Source organism: Acanthopagrus latus, chromosome 16 (assembly GCF_904848185.1).
Source record: "Acanthopagrus latus isolate v.2019 chromosome 16, fAcaLat1.1, whole genome shotgun sequence".
Lineage (NCBI taxonomy): Eukaryota > Metazoa > Chordata > Actinopteri > Spariformes > Sparidae > Acanthopagrus > Acanthopagrus latus.
In genome coordinates this window covers 20,318,221-20,339,028 of record NC_051054.1, presented here as the reverse complement: position 1 = coordinate 20,339,028, position 20,808 = coordinate 20,318,221, and the positions used below count along the sequence as shown (strand labels likewise).

At 40.9% G+C, this 20,808-nt stretch overlaps 1 protein-coding gene across 11 annotated transcripts in view; it reads right to left on the bottom strand.

Annotated features, from left to right (window-relative positions):
• The window catches only part of nrxn3a (neurexin 3a), a 171,756-nt gene that overhangs the window by 119,970 nt on the left and 30,978 nt on the right, over positions 1-20,808 (bottom strand). The window lies entirely within an intron of this gene.

Below are 20,808 nucleotides of genomic sequence, written 5' to 3'. Positions count from 1 at the left end.
ACTTTGCATCGTGTCAGTGTATAAACTGCTGGAACCAGCAACTTTCCATCTGGAACCCCTGGACAACATCACGACAGGGGTCACCACAAGTTTAACACTTGACATGTTTTCACTACTTGGTGCTAAGGGCACATTTGGGTCAGTAAAAAAAAAAAAAACGTAGTATAGTAGTAATGTTTGATATCCAGCCCTAAGAAAACATGTGAGATGTTGCATGTAAACATGGCTTTTCAGCATTTGATGGATTTGAGTTTCCTCAATATTCGTCGCATTTGTCCCTTTACCAGTCCTCTATGTTTGCCTGGCCATGACAATGTGCTGCATGTTCAGGGACTTGGCTAACAGGCCAGTCATAAGTGATGCTCCACAGTAAGTTTAACCTGACTGTCTTTAGTGTGTATACATTGACCTCACTCATGACAGTCCCCAGGAAGCTCTGGTCAAGGAGCTCTACTTTAATCGATAATCTGAAGTGACATCTCTGTTTACGTTCTCTCCAAGGGTACGTTCTGATGTTTTATAGACAGTGTTGGGTGTAACGCGTTACAAAGTAACGCATTACTGTAATCACGTTACTTTTTGTCCGTAACAAGTAGTGTAAGGCATTACTGTTGTGAATGTAGTAATCACATTACAGTTCGGCAAGCTCGTTGCTTACGTTACATTGCTAGGTTAATCAATTTTAACAGCATAGTTGCACGCATCACACACAGCGAGGTGGGGGTGGGGGGTCGGGGCCCATCAATAATCGAACAGTGAATGGTTTGGGTTTGGCACGAGGTATCTTTCACCATCACCGATTGGTTAGTCGCCACCTGTAAGGTGAGATGGGATAACGTGGTAGCATCAACAGCACGAGCTGAACATGCAGCTGCATGCAACTTGCCTGAAGACCACCTGCTGCATAAAGCCGCTTTTGACGGTTGGAGATACAAACATTACTTTGAATTTGTTGCACGCAATAAAATAACTTGACTATAAGGTGCACTCTTTGCCGTGTTGGAAACTTCTCTCCACCGTTGCTAACACTAGCTCAAACTTAACGAAGCACCTACAGAGACGGCACACACACACAAAGTTTGTTGCTAAGGAACCGTGTTGCAACATGAATGAGACGCCAAGCAAGCATGTGCGAGAATATAACGGGTAATGTAACTAGTAATGTAACTAAATACTTTCTTCAGGGAGTAATCATGTAATGTAAGGCATTATTTTTTTGTGAGAGCAATGTATAATGTGTAATATATTACTTTTTTGAGTAACAAGCCCCAACACTGTTTATAGAGATGAACAACCTTCAGAATGGGTGGTCCCCACAATACATCTACTGGTCGGGTGTCCCTCTAATGCCATAAAGACTCCATTCTTGGAGTAAATCTGTGTGTGTGTGTGTGTGTGTGTGTGTGTGTGTGTGTGTGTGTGTGTGTGTGTGTGTGTGTGTGTGTGTGTGTGTGTGTGTGTGCATGCATGTGTTTGGTTTGGAAAAGGTCCCAGGCTTGGCCAGTTTCAGTTCTCATGTTCACGGTGTGTTATCTCACCAGCCATAACACACACCTACAGCAGAGCAACAGAAAAAGAGCCAAAGCCAGAATAACGCAGCCTTCTTCCATCTACACACACCAAACAGCAGTCCGTAACCTCAAACAAGCAGACAGCTGCAGCCAACACTACTGTCTGCTCACCTGACACACAACAGTGCAGCAGGGCGTGAATGTGTGTGTGAAAAACAAAATGAAATGAAGGTGTTTGTAAAGATACATATCATTCTTGCAAAATCTAAATAGTCACAACCAGTAGGTGATTTGTTTATGTTTTTTTTTTGTTTTTTTTATTAGGGAGATGGCTAATGGGAGCTCATTGACTCCACCCACCAGCCCCACCCATTGAGAAGGCACAATGTTGAATCCACACTTCATTTCACGTCAGCACCATGGACCAGTGCCATGGATTTAGATAGGCTGTTAGGGTACTGATATTTCAGAACTATGGACAGTGCCATAGATCAGATTTGCTCAATCCTCAGTCAGATAGCTGATGGAGGATGAAAGGAGGGGGCATTTTGCTAACAACGAGGATAGCATCCCCCCTTTTACTCCTTCTTAATCACTACTGACCACATCTGTACATTCATCTATACTATCGTGCATTCATGCTAATTTGCGCATTTGAATGTGTTTTCTGGGGATTGTTGGTTTGTTTTCATTGCCTTTTAAACAACTTTTCTCCCAGTTCACTCTCTGCCATATAGTCTTTACAATGGCTAACTCTACTGATGTCCTGGGAAGGTGGGAAAAAAGCGATTAGCTTCGTAAAGAGGGTGTTTGATATGGGAAAGGCTTTGCAATTTCCACACTGTGAACTTATCTTTGTTGGAAAAGTGTTTTTCTAATTGCTATTTTCACATACTGTTTTTTTTAGGTACAATGACAGCTATTTGCTTGTGCTAATATGATTTTGGCATTGAGCATTGTTTATTTATGCATTAATAAGACTAAATAAACTAAAAGAGCCTATAGAACTCAGTGAAATAATCACAAAACACCCATCTCCCAGCTAGAAATCCAGGGCTAATAGGCAGTCGGTGTTGGTGTAGTCAGGCAGTGTGTGTTCATGTGTTTTATTGGAGTGGCTTTGGAGGGGGGTCTGAAGTGAGGGCGTGGGATTTTCAGTTAGATACTTTCTAAATTTAGCTTGCTCTGTCTGGCTTCGCCAATCTTAGCAATCCCAGCTTGAGGTTCTACTAAACCAGGCAGGGCACTTATAGTAATGACCAACTACTATAATTGGTGTCATTATGGATGAGAAATGCTTGTCTTTAAAAAGCAAAATTACCCTCCCACAGTCACTGCAGGGCTGGAGGACATGGTGGGCCATGTGTATGGATCATCTGCAAGACTGCAAAGATGTGGAAGTACATGAAGAGCATGCAGTACTGTATACTACTATGCATGCATAAAAAACAAGCTTGATTAGGATCACACCATGTTCCCTAACAATGCAGTATGTACCAACGTCAATACTGTAACCAAAACAGTAAGTCGTTTTTCTCTACCCAACCATGGCTCGTAGTTCAATGTTGCCTTTGGCTTGAACCATAAGCCATTCAGCGTCATTGAGAAGTAACACTGCCACCTAACATCTGTGAACTAATCTCAGAAAAACACATTAACTGCAGATACAATCAGTGCACTTTACACATGCATGTGAATAGTTCACATTGAAGTCATGTCCATGCTCACACACAGCATCCCACCTCTATTTTGAAAAAAAAATGCAACTCTATTAGAAAGCAGCAAACATAGTGCAACCAGACATGAAGAGCCTATCCATCACTCGCCTCCCTCTGCAAATGAGTGTTGTTATTGTACTCAGGAGAGCGCAGAAATCTCAGCCCCTTAGGAAAGCTTTTCAATAGAATGGGAAGAAGATACTGCCAGTGATGGAGAGGAGGAAACATAAGGACAATGAATGAGCCATTTGTTTTCACTCCCTGAAAGCCAGGGAAACATTTGCAGCCTGTTTTCAGCACATTAGCAAGGTTCTTTTATCATAAGTAAGTTGCGCAGGTGGAAAATATGAAAAACCACTATCAACATCACCACTAAGGGGCTGCTATGTCGATTAAACCAACAGATCAAAAGTGTTGAATTGAACAATCACGCTGAACATGCAACATTGTTAGATCTAAGCAATAGTAGGTACAAATAATTTTTTAAAAGGTTTGCCCTTGTGTTATCAGACAGGTTGTTCAGTCTGAGTAGTTTTAGTCATTGTGGAGGAATTTGACAATTAGATTATAACCTGCTGTGTCAAGACAAGTTGGCATTTCACCTTTATGGTAACAGCTGTTCCAACCAATAATGTTCTATAAAAAAACAGATCAAGTGACTTTGTGTAAACAGTAGTAACGAACATTAGAATTATCAGATCCACTCAGCTCAACATTTCAGCACCTTTCAGCTCATTGTTTTGGTCTTAAACTACACAAACTCTTATCACTTCTTTTCCTGTCACAGCAAGTAGCTGTGTTCAGTGATAAATGCACTGTAAACCTCCTGCCCAACATCTCCTGTATGTGTCGCAGGGCAGTGCTTTGCTAACATGGTTACTGCTAGCACAGTTGGGTAGTAACTGATTACATATAATCAGGGTCATATATCAGATTACAAGTTTTAAAACGATGAAACTTTTTTCATGATAACAATAGTCTGTTAACTCATGAAAACAATCATCTGACATAACATACAAGTGCACTCCTTGCAGGGGAAAAAGAATGGTGTTAAGGCTTTGGTTCTGTAGTTTAACCAACTACTGGCACCTTTACTGCTTAGTGATGATTGTAGTTAAATGTATCTGTAAAAGGTCCCCTGTCAGGAAAATGGAAACATAATTTAAAGTGATTAATTTGGCTGTTTATGTCATTAATTTAAAGTGTTACACAATAATGTAAGATGTGAGAAGCTTCCTCCAAGACAGAGGACACAGAGATACAGATCACACTGACCTCGTAGGGAAAAAAAAAAGGCTTCAAAGCTTTTAAGGCATCACCATCAGTTTCTCACTGTAACTCACTGGACGTCTCTTATCTGAGCCTAAACAGGTTGAAAAAGCTTAGTGTGCCTGGTGCACAGCCCTGAGGTATGGTGTATGTCTTACTTCCTATAACAGCACAAATACTTTCCATGCATCTTCCTCTCTGGGAATTTGCATTAACTTAAAGGCTAAGGGGAATATCTAGTAGGTTGAATAATGCTGACGGGGAATTACAGGAGACGAGGTAATCAAGGACTGAGATCAATCAGTGATAGTCATTCACCTCGTGCGTACGTTCAGCCAGCCTGACGTGGTGTGTATATCCGCTTAGCCTTCCTCCATCTGATAGCACCGACATTTTAATTTGCTGAGCCATAATGCTGAGAGATAGGTCACCTTCAAACGCTGAAACACTGCTTCCCCAGTTTTTCTCTTCATTTCACAATTTCCAAAGTGATTATTCCTCTCTGGGGTAGAATGGTTTCGATAGCAGCCTGTCATACTTTAAGAATATCAAAGAGCAGGGCAACGCTAAAGCATCTCTGTCTTCAAAAGGCCCATATTTCTCTGTCATAACTTTTTGATTGCTGCAGTTACAGTTCAGTATAGTTGAAACGATCGGCTGATCATTGGAATTCAGCCATGTGGAACAATGCAAAAAGCTGAAAAAGATGGGGAGGGTGTACTCTGACTGTCAAGTATTGAGCAAAGACGTAGATGTATGCAAACCTTATTTTGGTGCATAAGCAGTGAGTGAGGCAGCCTTCACTGTCTGCTGACCACACCCTGAGGGGAGATGAACTGTAGCGGAGAGACATCAGCAGTTGTTCCTTTTTCACTCTCACTGATAACTGAAGACACTCGAAGATTTGATTCAGTCCTTCACCTCTTTACTGATACAATCGTAATCTCCTGGATAACATATTCATAGAACTCTATCCAGACAGGTGTAGTAGCCATGATTAAAAAGCGTGTTATGAACCGGTGAATACATTGGGGCACATTTTGTGCAGAATATTGAGGTCCAATATAGCGCTCATCAAACTGGGGAGTGTTACATAATTCCGCACTGCTTATCCGACGAGCCTGCTGGCAGATACATAATAGATGCAGAGCAAATGTGTGGATCAACTATGGGACGATAATGAATCCATTTCTTAGAGCACATCAAAGCTTTTTCCAAGTGGAGCTGTTCGAGTCCACGAATACAAAAGTACCGATGCGATCACATGCCACGGGGTTGGTGGGTATGCTGCATGGAAGACAAAGGAATGTGGTCAGGAAAGATGGTGCGTTTGTTAAAAATGTCAAAGCATCCATCTTATGCTTCATTTTACTTAAGTCTGAACCCCTGAAGTACGAGTCTAAAGGTTGTAAATCATTTGCTTTCAGGTCTGTGTGTTCTAACTCACAACCACAATCTTAAACCACCTGGGAACATGACTTAAATGTCTTTAAAACAATGTGCTGATGTTTTTCAAGATATTTCAATCCAAGCCAAAGTCATGCACTGATCAACCAACTGACTCTGTCATACCATGAGCCTCAAAGACTATCGAACAAGCCACTGTAATCCAGGTGTAGTCCCCTTGGTTTTGCAAATGTTCAGCAGCAGATGGTCCAATCAGCACCAGCCAACACAGTCATTCACCAGGGCTCTGTATTGATCCTACCGCTGTCAAATGATACACCATGCTATGGTGGAGTCCATCAGAGGACTTCCAAAGAAAGTATAACTCCACCCTCCACAAGTATATAAAATGAACAGTAGGGGGAGAGGACAGTCATGTGTTGCCCATGAACGTTTCTAACATGCAGTTCCTCATTCTACTAACTGTGACTTGCTGGTCAGGTAATTCATTATCTAGAACACAACTGTAGTGTTCACCTTCATGTCTCAATTATTTTATCTTGTTCTGGGGAGCACTTTGTAACTGTGTTTTTGAAAAGTGCTATACATTATTTGCTATACTTATTATTTGTTTTTATTCACGGTTATGTGCTTGTCTCCCAGCAGCAGAACCTGTATGACTGTATGAGTATTGGGGCTTTTCACATGTGCTGGCCCAGCTTGACTCGGTCTGACTCATCCCATCGGCCCAGCATGGCAGGGATTTTTCCGTTACAATGAGACTAACTGTTCGAAGGTGTGTCTTTAATTAATGCTTGTCTTGAAAAGTGGTCAACAGAGGGGCTGTAAACACACTTCCTCCTTGCAGTACAACTTAAGATTAGCCGTTTCACTAATTCGATTTCATTTCCCATACATTTTTCCCAATAAAAGTCCCTGTTACTTAGTTAGCTGTCTCAAACGGTGAAATGAAAGACATTCGGTTGGAAGGTATAAAGGAGCCAAACTCGTAGAGACTTTTAAAAAATGACTTTCTCTCTGGTCTGCTGTGCAGACATGAGTTCAGTATCACAACACACGTGTTTGAGGGGGAAACTGGGGTAGCCAGGCTTGCTTTGGCCATCAGGAGAGTCAGGAGAGGGTCCATCCCAGACACAGCTCTGTTCAACTCAGCGTGGTAAAACTGGGAATGGGAAAGCAAATCAGTGCAGCACGGTTGACTCAGTGCAGCCAAAAGTACCAGTGGAAAAACCCCATATGATCCTCAGTGTTGTGATATCCATGTCAGACACATTCTTGATTAAAGAGGCTACATTATGTCATACTTGGTTTATTCAGCTCATTTCAAGGTATGTTTCCCAGAACAGTGATACACTTTTGCCTACTATACTTAGTGAGAGTGGTTTGAAAATGCAAACCACGGCTTTATCATACTAGTGATTTGTGTTTTTGCAGTCCTGAGTCTACCAGCGAATGGCAAATACAGACTGTTGTCACCGAGGTTCTATTAGAGTTAGTTCCTCCAGAGTTAAGAGAGTGTCAATGACCACAGATCTACAGTCAAGACTTCAGGGTGCCCTTTCTTGGGATCCTGGACCAGGCATAACATCTTCCACAGTATGGGGAACTTTTCTTGTCTCAGGCTGAAGGTGAAGAAGTGCTATGTTACGTTACGTTACGTTACGTTACACAGCTGCAAAGCACATGCATTGCACCTACATTCAGTTTCTCTAACCTTTAACCCAACACTGAATGCCTTTTAAAGATGTTGTAAACACTCATAACACACAATTTCCATCAAATGTGGCCAACTTGACCACGATTCAGTGAAGGTCATTAAATCACATTAAAACAATAATGTATTGCTATACATAGACACTCAATTAAACACACAAGCAATCACAGAGGCAAAGGTGATTGAAGACACTGAATGAACAGCCACACACTAAAGATTATGCGTATCATCACACGTATTTTCAACAAGGCAGGTCTTTTGTTCCTGGCTGCTCTCTTTCTATTAGTCTCTCAAAGTGTGAATGAACACACCATGAAATCAACAACTCAAAAGAACATGCACACACTAGCATACCATGGAGCAGGGCCAGAGAGAGGACTGTAGCGTCTGTGACATTAAACACAGGTTTCTGAAGGGGAGTCTGTGGATCCCACAGGGTGATGGCATCATTCCCTGATTACTCCAAGATATTTTGTTTTCCACACTGGTAGGGAAGAAGAGGTGCTTATTTTTCTCCATCTCCCCTGGAGGGCTGTGCTCCATTTGACCAAGCTCACGTGGCTCCCACACAGGCCCTTCAGGGATTTATAACAATGTTCCCCACCTCTGTGTGTAATTCAGGATTAAGAGAAGTTGAGAAATGTGCTGGTATTTTATTTTTATATACCGTCTGCAGGCTTCTCTGACCAAACCTTCAAAGTAACACCAGTCTCATCAACAGTCATTGTGAAGCAGCAAAATAATTATTTCTTTGTGTTTGTTTTCTCTTCTATTAGTTCAAACATTTCTACATGAATACAGTTTTTTTGTTTGTTTGTTTTTTTTTTTGTTGTTTTTTAAAAAAAAAATATGACTACAAAGATTGAAAAAACTTCATTCTGGATAGTTCTTTCATTTTATGATTTCTAGACTGAATGCAATGTTTGAATGAATGGATGATAAAAGGTCCATTATTTTCTCAAAAAGCGTTTGGTTTTTATATAAAAATTTTAAAAAAGGGTTAATTGCATTGTATTTTTTATGTATTGTTAACAGTCCAACAGCAGACCAATATAATAAACAGTGAAGAGGAACAAATCCTCACACTGAAGAATCCAAAACCAGAAAATTGAATTTCTTCCTGGAAAATAACTGAAATGTATAAATGATGATGGGGAGATACCAACACTAGCTTTAGCAAAACTGTATGAAGGTTTTATAAACCCTGGTTTTATTGACCTGTATTACATTATATTGACAGGGTCTGGCTACCGTGTGAACATGGATACTGAAAAATGGATTGAAAATTACAGAACAGGTGTAAAACATAACAAAAATGGTATAAAGGTAGAGGGAGAGATGAAGGGATAAAGAGAGGGAGCTGTTGAGCAAAAGAATGGAAATACAGAAAGAGATGGAGAGAGGCCAAGAGCTTGAGCCCAAAGTGGCAAAGATGAATGATGGAGTCTAAATGAAATGCCATTCCCAGTAATGGGAAATTCCCTGCCAGAAAGCAGGTCACTTAAATTGCAAAAGATATTCTCTAGCAGTGTTGCCTGCAGCACTGTGCGCTTGACAAAACTGTTAACATTAACTTTCCAAAAGCAAAATGAATGGAGGGAGGACAGAAGGGGAGGAATGGGAAATAAAAATGCATTGCTTCTCTGCTGCGACCTGTGCAGCCTGGCTGCTGGCCCTGGGATGGTATCAGGACGAGCAAATAGAACGCTCATGGGTCACACACACACACACACACACACACACACACACACACACACACACACACACACACACACCCAAACAAACACACCTTTGCAAATACTCTTTCATTCTCTCTCATGCATATCATATGTCATCTATTCATACATGTAGCTCTGCAGCATTAAAGCCTGAGCCAAATTGAGTCTGGCAGCTGTGCATTGTTTCTTAGAGCCCTGCTTTGTTGTTCCTTTTAATGACTATCTCAATAGTTTGTTGACTGCAATAGTCACGTCCGCCACAAGTAAAAAAATACAGCCTCCAAACCAGCATTACAGAGCGTGCTTCCTCTTTGAAATACACACACTGCCCCTGGCAGAAATCAATAGGAGGAGGATAAAATGCACTTCCATTTAATTAAGATAACCAGCACATTCTCACTCATAATCTCTCTCTTTCCTCCTCCATCTCTCTCTCCCTCCCATCTTTCTTTCTGTGCCGCTACCCGTGTCATTCCCCTCTGGGGGTGGTGAGAAATGTTGTCGGTTGGAATCTGGATTTAATCGTTTCTCAGATCGACGCCATGTTTTTCTTCCCCTGAAGCGTGTTCTCACTCCCCCACCCCCACAACCTCCTCTTTGAAATGTCGTCTAGGGAGTGTTCTGCAGCCGAAATGTGTTAGCTCTGGGGCAATTGGACTATTGGGGTTGACATCTTCAGCTCAACGGGTTACAATTCATCGTATGGGTCTGTGTGACAATGCAGCAGGGCTCTGCTAGACTGTTTACAGCAGTATTTAGTTGCTGCTTTGGCTTCTGCAGACTGGGTTTTAAACACTGTAGATTAAAGAAATAAAATTCAAAGGAGGGGCTTATCTCACAGTTCATGCTATGCATCAGGCATGAAGAATTTTATACATAAGATATATGCCTGGATTGACTTTGAGGTGACTTTGTGTTTGATGTCTGTACACTGCAAGAAATCAAGCACCTCTTATACAGAATATGTTCTAAACAAATGCTAACACATTTAGTAGGTTATGACAAAGTTGTGTGTGGTGGTTCGTGATTTATTGACACATATAATGATGAAAATATGTTTGCTTTTTAAATGTATGACCACTGATCAGGCTTTGGCTCTAAACATAACACAGTACTACTATATGTTGTAAATGTAGTCTGGCCCTTAAATTAGTACTGTCCTGAAAAACCTTAATGAAAACCTTTAAGGCCTGTCAAAAAATCACATTCATTTTCAACTTTGTTTGTTATTTGTGTATCTTTTTTTCTATTAATCAGTATATGCTGACACACCTTAACTCATTACAGAATTTGTCCCATCTCACTACACAAATGTCTGAAATTCAAGCGATCCTCTCAGAGAAACTACACTTAAAGACACAAAGCAACACCAGCCTTTCTCTCACAATTAAAAGAAAAAAAAAACATAAAAACTGACCAACTCCCAGTATCACTTTGAGGCAGCTTTCGGAACATTATGCCAAAATAAATGTTATATTTATATCAATGTGTGCACAATTTTTGATCACAGTGTTCTCTGATAAACTGAATAATCAGTCACAAGTTTTGAAAGAAAAAAAAATGATTGCTCTTCTTTGATGTGATTGCAGTGTCTAATCTCTAATACTGTTAATGGACGGAACTCTAGATGACACAGAGCTGCAATATCATCCTGTTGGACTTGATTTTGTGTCCATGTGCAAGTCCAATATTATTCACTACTTCTCTTCGGCTAACACCTGAGAAAAACATCTGGCTCTCTGATGTTTGAGCTTCTTCACTGGGTAAGCTCAGGACCGTTTCACAAGACATGTTTTATTGATGATAGAAAAAAAATGATTCCTGGAGCTTGTACGATTTAGAAAATGTCAAGTATACAAGACCTGTTTCAGAGATACGGTTTCAGGATCCTGACTTGCAACTGGACCATGTGTCAGTAATGTCATATACATTTCAGAGTTAAAGGGAAGAGCATTACAAACATTATTTCTGTGTCCTGAGAAGAGGGTATTTTCAGACAGCATGGTGCATTTGCTACCTCCCTTTAAGGTCCACGTTTCTTGGTTTAAATTTCACAAATCAAGCAGCACAAGCCGACAAGACGTCACTGTGAAAGCTGAAGTCAACTCTTCCATTTCCCACGAAATGCATGCAAATCTGTCATCTCAGATCTAGAGCACAAAGTAATGACGCACATTGTGTCTCTCTATCACCGTCCAGACTGCCTCTGGTTTGAGACTCATTTGACTCATATGAACAAACCCCTGAAAAAATGTCTGCAGTTAATGGAAAGCAAATACAACTGTAAATACTGCAACAATAAACGTTTAGTATTAACATGCTTATAGTTTTGTATAATTTATTGATGCTCAGTGACGTGCATGGCAGTTAGCCTTTGCAGGTCGTCCACTAGTCGAAGGGTTCAATCCCCAGCTCCAGCTGCATGTTGAAGTGCCCTCGGGCAAGAACCAGAACCCCTCAGTGCTCCTGATGGCTGTATTATCTGATGTGAACGAGTGTTTGTAGGAATGGCTGGGTTGTAGATTTTGTGTGTGTAATGAATGCTATTAAACAGAATGACTAAATAGCATTTTAACTTTTGGGGGGGCAGAAACACACCACTGGGTGAGATTCTTGTTATGGTCTGAGAGTGGCTCTCTGTGGTCTTTAATGTGGGTCATGTTATTTCTGGTGCTGGTGGTCCCTTGTTATAGAGATGGAGCTGACCGTACTGTAAAGGCACTTTAGGCCCACAGGAAAATACGCAGAGGCAGAGCTGGGTGAACACACACACACACAAATTGGTAGGTAGGCACATTCACATTCTTGTACATTCCTGAGTAAAGTGCATACAGAGGGTTCCTAAATTAGATTCATACAGGTAAGGACACACACACACTAGTTTGCGCAGCTACCCTTGTAGGGACTTCATATAGACTTCCATTCATATGTCCAGTCTAACCCAAAACTTTACCTAAAACAATGTATGCCTAAACCTAATCTTAACCCGACGTCATTTCATACCCTACCTCTAAACTCAACCACATTTTGCCACATTAGGAATGGTCTTTGGTCCCCATGGGGACTATCTTTCCTGACATGTGTTGTGCCTGACAAGGTCCCCCATTGGTAACAGAACATAACACACACATAATACACACATACACATACATATACACATAGACATACACATACACATACACATACAGATGCTATAGCTGGTAGATGGTGTAATTTGCCAACCTTTTCAAAGGTCATTGCTTTGATCTTGGCCAGGTTGTCACACAGATGTACTGTATTCACAAAATGAAAATGATTTCTGGGTCAGTATTGTGACATGTTGTGTGTGTGTGTGTGTGTGTTTATACTTAAAAGCAGTGTAGGGGTAGTTTCAACATCACTGCAGAGGAGAGAAAAATGTGCAGGTTTATTGCTCATTATTTTATCAACTAATTACAGATAAAGGGAAAAGGAATTATTTTTTTCTGCACTGATTTCAACACACTAAAACCACAGCGAGTATTTCATGGGTCACTTCCAATATTTCTGGAATCAATGCATGAAAGGTTTGACTACAATGAGGCCAACAAAAAATACAAAACTATGTAATGACTCGTATATTCATAATCATATTCTACATGTTCAAGAACACTGAGTAGAATTTTACATAGGGAAACTAAATCACAGAAAATACAAATTAAGTCAAAAAATTGAAGAAAGAACATTCTACAGACTTTGTTTTTGGGTGGATTAGGGTTGTGTTGGGTAGACTTGGACTTGTAACATTTGTTTATCATACATTTGTGCTACAGTAGTGCTAAACAAGAGCTGATTGTGTTGGTGGCCTTCCAATCAGCTCACATAAATGTCATTGATGTCATGCTGTTTCTTTGTTTTATCAAAAAGGCAAACACAGAAGAAATTAGAGTAGAAACTTTGAAAAAAAAAGTCTGAGATTGATGCAGGAAACTGACAGTTGAGAGAAATAAGCATAGCTAATAATAGCTTGTTCTTTTTTCTTTTTTTTTTTACTATATACTATAAGAAATATCAGTGGAGTCAAAGATATGTTTGGAGTAATTTATTTCCATTACATAGTGAACACTATGAACACCTCACTCATTTCTGTATCTTGACTCTGTTTTTGTACTTTTTGTAAAAATGTATATTGTCCATTATCGTATTGTAAACTCTCAAATATTAATATGAAAACAAGCCTTGTAAATGAGTTAGGCTTTAGCCTCTGGTAAGCTTGACCTGGTTGGCTGAGTCTTTGCATCCAAAGTTTCAGCGTGAGGCAACTAGATGAGTAACAAAGCCAATCAAGCATGAAATCAGCATCAAATGAAGTTCAGAATCTCCATGAACAAGGGTGTTAAATTATACGCAAAACCTGCATTATCAATCCCACCCTGCTGACTGTAGTGTGTGTGTGTGTGTGTGTGTGTGTGTGTGTGTGTGTGTGTGTGTGTGTGTGTGTGTGTGAGTGAGATGGGGGTGTGTTCATGGTGGGAAGCAAAGAATTCCCAGGGCTCATCATCTCCTGATTATCAATGTCTCCTCAAGGTTAGCGAGAGTACACACCCCTGTACGGCAATGAAACCTGATTAGCTAATTAGCATATCACTTCTATACTTCCATAATGTCGCCACAATTCATTAACCATTGAGCGAGTTTATCGTCTCTCTACAGGACACATTGATTCTTTCCTCCACATGCACGCGCATGCACATGCACACGCACACATTGCATACACACAGACACATTTCACACATAGCTAAACACCACATTAAGATCCATGGTGTCAGTTCTTTGACAGCCAGAATATGGGAACTGTGCGTGATGGTGCTACCACCAGGCAACTGAAGCTTACATTTCTTAAATGGTTTCAATTTTCATCCCAGCATCCAATGGTACCAACCAAACCAAAACCTACAAAGACTGGACAAACCACACATCAAGATTGTTTTGACAGACTAACTCTGTTTTTGTTTTTTTTTCTTTGACGGTCAGGAACCTTACTACTGAGCAAAAACACTTAAGCCGGGCACACACTACATGAGTGTCAGGCTGACTTAATCCTAATTTGTCCCTTCATACAATCAGAGGTGAAATTTGGGGGAAGAGCTTGGCTGGACCAAGATTATCTGATATTGTGAGTCTACAGCGTTGCTCCAGCCACATCAGGGCCACCCTGATGACATTAAACATGTTTGATATCTATAAATTAAGACTCATGACGGGTCCATGCCTGGACCTGGAAGAGCCTGTGACTGGAATGAGTTCCCCCGCATTGACACAGTGAACATGGGGTAGAATCGTGATGCCATGTGTGAAAACCAGTGGCAATGGTTTATCTATCCACCCCAAGGAGCAGTGATGATGGAGGCTGAAGCATTCTTTCAGCATTAAGTCAGCTGTGACGTGTGTGAGAGAGTGTGAATCCCACACAGAGTATATTCAATATCACGAGGTCATCAATATCATGCTTCAGCTGTTTTTTAACGGTACTGCATGGAAGTGAAAGCAACATGGCCACAAATTAATGAGATAACAGGAAGAAAAAAACTGGTGCACAGCGCTCGTCTGAGCAGCTGACTGGGCAAACAGCGTTTGCAGTGGTACTGGGACAAACTATTATAACGTAACATCACTGGATGTGGGTGGTTACAAGATGCATTAATTATTACACTCAGGTGACACGTTACAGCAGCAATGATTGTCTTTGCGCTGCATCATTTTCCACATATCTTTATCAGAAATTCCTCACGCAGTGTCGGATGGTAAAAGAGATGCAATCAGTTTATAAAAGTGTGTTCACAAACATCCTCTGGTTATCTTGGTAGGTGACAGAGGCCAAACACATCATTAGCATTACAGTGCATCTCTTTGTCCTTATTTAACAGACATCCCAACAGGTCTCCCAGCACCCCTTACTCAACTGGTGCCTGCTGGGCTGTTCAATCAATGGGAGAATTTTGTCACACATTTAGTCCACATGCGTCCACAGACACAAAGAGCACAGACAGATCTCAGGAGCGTAACCATTACACATTCTCTCTAAACTCTGATAAAACTGTCTAAACCTGGCTGTTCTGATAGCACATAAATAAACACACCGTAAAGTGAATAAACAAATGGTCCATTTCAGAATAATATATTATTGTATATTCTCGAATTCGAACTGTTGATGCATTTATGTGCATTTATGTGTTCAAGTTTAGAGCTGCAGCAGGTACAGGATGAACTCATTTTAATATATACTCCAAGCCAGCTGCCAGCAAACTGCTAACTGGATGGAAGGGGAACATTGAGGGGTTACAACTGTAGGATTCAAAAACTGGACAACTGGATTGTCACTGCATCAGCACTTTTACAGTATCCAATGAGAGATATCCCACGAGCCCTTGAGGCTTACTTTAGCTTGCGTACTACCGTTGACAGATATCAAAACTGACTGAGGTCAAATCTCACCGCTCGCGTCCTTCTTGCTGAAAAACAGACATCCTATCTCCCAAGCATTTTACCATCCAGACGTCATGTCCTGTTGTGTGTGATCAGCAACTCTTTTCAAGTATTGTAGTGTGCGTAGGTTTGAAATTAGATACAACACATCTGTGAAGATTTTTCTAATGTGTGAGATGCAATCTGATTCCACAGTCTGTTAGGCTTTTAAAAGTCCTGTAGTGTGAGCCCAGCCTAAGACACCACAGTGAACAGGTCAGTTACCACAGAACTTTTGGCAGTAGATGACCCCATATTCTAGATTTTTGACAAGGAGCAGATGTCAGAACATTATGGAGAAAGTTACAATAATCTGTCTACTAAATGTTACCTATCAAAACATCTCATTAACAGAAAGCAACAGAATAGAATCACTGTCAACACCATGCACGATGAACTTGACGGATGAAGGCCACATCAGGCTGCGTTGCTGGACTTAATTGAGCAGTTGTGCAACTCTTTGACAGAGTATGCCATATTAGCTGCTTGCAAACTGACCCATGCCTATGTTGGCTCAAGACATACCTGAGTGGAAGGACTGGTGACACAAGAACCAGTAACCTGGCTCTGCTGACAGGAACTGGACATTGAGGTTATTATTGACCATTGGCAACAGTCACAAAAACAGGCAGATTGTTCATGTTATGTTAATGGTAATGTTGTGCCAGTTCACATCTCATATGTTTTCCTTTGGATGACTGGTAGTGCTAATAAGCCATGTTGATGGTTAGTGCAGTCTGACCAGATCTTGCAGCTGTAGTTTACAGTGCACCGTCCTGTGTGAGTGTGATGGTCGACTGGTGAATGTGCGTGTTATGTTATGTGCTAGCTATAGTATATAACATGTTTGTAGCACACAGAATTGATGATAGTATGAATGTTTAGAAAACTATTGGTCAGGTAAAGCTGCTTATTTATCCCTGTAGGAAAACACTCAAGTGACATCCATAGCTGTTAATGTCACTCACGAATATCAAATGTGTTTAAAGAAATCTTTATGTTATGAAGATGATCAATTCAAAAAATGTAGTAGCCCAAATCATCTTTCAGTGGCAACTTAAGAGGCTCTATCAGTTAAATAACAGGCCCAATCTTAAAATTCTATAGCTGAGAGAACGTACTATAGATATAGAGAGGGAAGCTGAGCAGTAGACAGGGATGGACATAGGGAACAAATTAGGAGCTCTGCTTTCTCTGTTTTGTCTGGGTCTGTTGTTTTTGTTGCCTCTGCTGTTTTTTGGCATATGATATCTGCCAGCACGGGGCATGGCCTAGTATGGGACTGCATGAACAGCTTGGTATGAGCTACTTGCCAAGAGTGGTTTTAGGCTGAGTCACATGACAAGAGGTTAGTGTGTTGTGTTTTCTATAATCCTTCTGTTATATTTAGATGTTTTTTTTATACATTTTTCTGCATGCAGTGTAACAGTACAAACAGTATACGCACACTTGTATCCCTGAGCGTTAATTCATCCACTGACATCTGTAAATATCTCCATTTATAAAGGATTAAAAACTGAAGAAAATATACACATGCATGTCCATGTCGACATAACATGTACAGTATTTCCTGAGAGCAAGCATCTGGTCCACTCATTGATCATCATCATTGACAGCTACACAGCTTTAACCTGACTCAGTTCAGACTTTATTTTTTTTCTTTTCATATTTTGGAAATACTACATGATTTCAAATACAAATCATGTAGTATTTGATACGGCTATGTTTTTGTTTTGTTTTTGTTTGTTTTTTTCTAAATTTGGCAAGAGGAAAAAGAATCCAAAAAGAATGGAGGCTACCGTGTCACTCAGTATTATCATTATGATATATTTTTTTACTCACCAGCTTTACTGTTTAAATCTATAACAAGACACCCAGTTGCCATACTGAATAAAAAAAATCTAACTTCAGTTGCTTTCCTTACTACAGTAAATGAACAGTAAATTTGAGCTTGCTTTGAGAACACTAGATCTCAGATGAATTTGATAATTAAATTCAGTCATAACTGATAATAATGCCACATTATCAAACAAAACCAAGTTGTCCCTTAAAGCAAACCACCATTGTCCAACAGATATCAAATAATAACATTTCCAAGGTGAATCCCAGCCATACATGAAGCCTCAGACAGTTTTGTTTTCATGTTCTGATCAAACCAATGAGGCACAGCCTCTCCAGGGTTCACAAGAACTGCAGTTCACCTTGGTTCTCCATCCCCGCAGGGCAAAACCATCCACCTACCCCCCTCTGTCACTGATGTTAGGCTATCCCCGCCCTCCATGTCTGGCTCACTTACCAGCACTCAGTCAAGCGCAGAAAACACAACTGTCCACATGCCCTGACCACCAACCCCCAACATGTCTGTCCTCTCCAACCTAAAACCATCATGACATGACTGATCCACTCAGGAGCAGGTTCATTGGATTTTCTGCTTTACTCTATAATTGAAGTTACTGATGGATGAATCTTTTCTATCAGGAGGATTTCACAAATATACCAATACTTACACACTAAAGCTGATTTGTATTAGTTTAAAGCACAAAAAAATAAATGTGGCCTACATATTTTATCATTCCTCTTAGTTGAAATCATATTTTTCTCATCTGTTCCGGTGCAGAGAAATCAGCTTCTTTCCAGCATGTTTGTTTTAAGTGTGTTTAAATTTTCACTGAACATCTGAACACTAATGATGTCTCAATAAATTAAGATGATGTCAGTTTTAGTATGCCTTTTTTTTGAGAATCAGATATGCCTCCTGGCTGACTGGCAGCCCTGGACATATTTTTTTAACCCAAGGCAAAATAATCAAGAGCCTTTCTCTCACCACACTCCACTTACGAGCATCTGTCACAGCTGGCGGCTCAGTTAAGTTATTTTTGTTCCATGGACGTTAAAGAGAATAGAATAATAGAATAAAATGTATTATTGAAACTTACGCAGTCAGCGTTAGTCATGCAGCTGGTGTGGCCACTCTAACCAGTTTACGTGGACGCCGAAATGAAAAGCAGGACTTAATACAACGCTCACACATCCAGTGTCGCCAGTGTGAGAAGTTGAAGGTGTGCCGCCTGTCGCCTGTAACTCTTCATCCAACAGCTCCTTATTGTTCATTACTACAGACTGATTAAAACTTCTCCCAGGCATATTTAAAAAAATAGCAGAAAATGATGGGAGTGGCCTTGTAGCTGGCAGTTTGAGACCCCTGGATTATGGAGTGAATTAGGAGTGAAAATGAAGAAGACACTGAGAGAGGTAACAGCATCTGATAGACCAGGAGAATATTAAAGTTGAGAGAAACGGACTAACAGAGAGAAGTCTACACAAACATGAGCAGAGAGGCGTTCTGTGTTAGCTCATGACAGTGAATTGCTGCTCCTTAACGTCAGAGACATTTCCTACTATCCACTTCTCTGTCTGCCGCCCTGCCACCAGTGAGTCGCTATGCAAACAGAGCCTGAATGGAGCCTCTTGTCTGCCTAACAGAAGGCGACAGGGAGCCTGATGCCTAATAATGTCCTTCGCGCTCAGGGATTAGACACAGCAACTAGGAAGAGAGACAGGTGGTGAGAGGAGAGGAATCTCCAGGAGCTTACACAAGCTTTGTTCTGTGAATGGGGGAAGCCAATACAGGTGTACACAGCAGGATTCAAAAGGCACCTAACGACATGTTTCAGTATTTGGACACCTAATAGAGAGCTACCACTGTGCAGGACCTTTAAATTCACACTTCCACGCTGATTCAGCTGTAGTTCATCAACTACAGTATGGCACTGATCTTCAATGCAACACCAACTCTTAGGTTTCGATCTAGCTTCTTCATGTGCTGTTCAAGAGTCTACACTTGAACTGCATTATCATGGACTGATCAGGTAGATCACAAATTCCATTCCAAATGGTCATCAAAGCATCTGAGACCACTGAAAGTGAAGGTTTAATATTCACTGGTGCAAAAAGCTAACCGGACACACCAGATGGGCTACTAAACAGAACCATCTGAAAAGGCCATTTTCAAAAAAACTACTTGGCAGGTGATTGGATAAACCATCTGTCTGTCACCACCAGACAGCCTCTGAAAGTCTACTATAGGTAACACACTGACAAGTAATAAGTACCTCATACAACCCCACATCAAAAGACACAAACCATGCCTTTCAGGGCTAAAATCGTATGTGTTAATGGTGTTTATCTCAACTTTGCTTTGGTTCTAACAGCTGTACCTGCGAGATTTAAAAAAAGGTCATGGAATTGCAGGTATATCCATCCGTGTTACAATATAGATTATTTATGACAGGTTGGTAGCATTCCAAATGTTGACAGTAGTGTCCTCAGCCTTGCCTCCAAGTTTGGATTCAAGTTCAGTCTTTGGACAGTCAACAAGTTCACATCCAGCTACAGCAGAGTGGGTTCGATTCCAGCCCAGGCCGTGTGCTGTGTGCTATCCCTGCTCTGTCCCCTCCGAGACTTTCCTTTCTTACTTCAGCTAGCACTATCCAACAAGGCTGAAAAAATAATAAACCCTCAGAAAGTTACAGTGACGTTTCCCCTGCAGATCCAGATAAAAGCTCCAGATGAACCACTGCCACCTTTCAGTCCATTTCATGTTTACTCACGCGTGACTCACTGACTCTGCAGTATTATGCATCACTGACCTGTGTACCTAAACCACCAAACATCTTGGGTGTGAATGGATTGTAGAGATTTAAGGTGCTTGTCAGTTCTTTCACCAAAAGCAATCCAATTGTGTCGCGGCTTCCGTCAGCTTTAGTACGAATGAACGATGAATGCTGTCATTTGAACTCAGATTATGTAAACGTCAGCAGAGAGTGGGAAGTCTGATTTACTGAGGAAGAGGTAGAGAGGCTTGTTCCTGTGAAAACTGATCCACAGGGACGGTTGTTTGTGTTGCATCACAAACACAGTGGCCCTGCACACACTGCGCAGCATTCTTGCAAATTACAAAACACACGCACCGTAAGAAAGCACAAAGC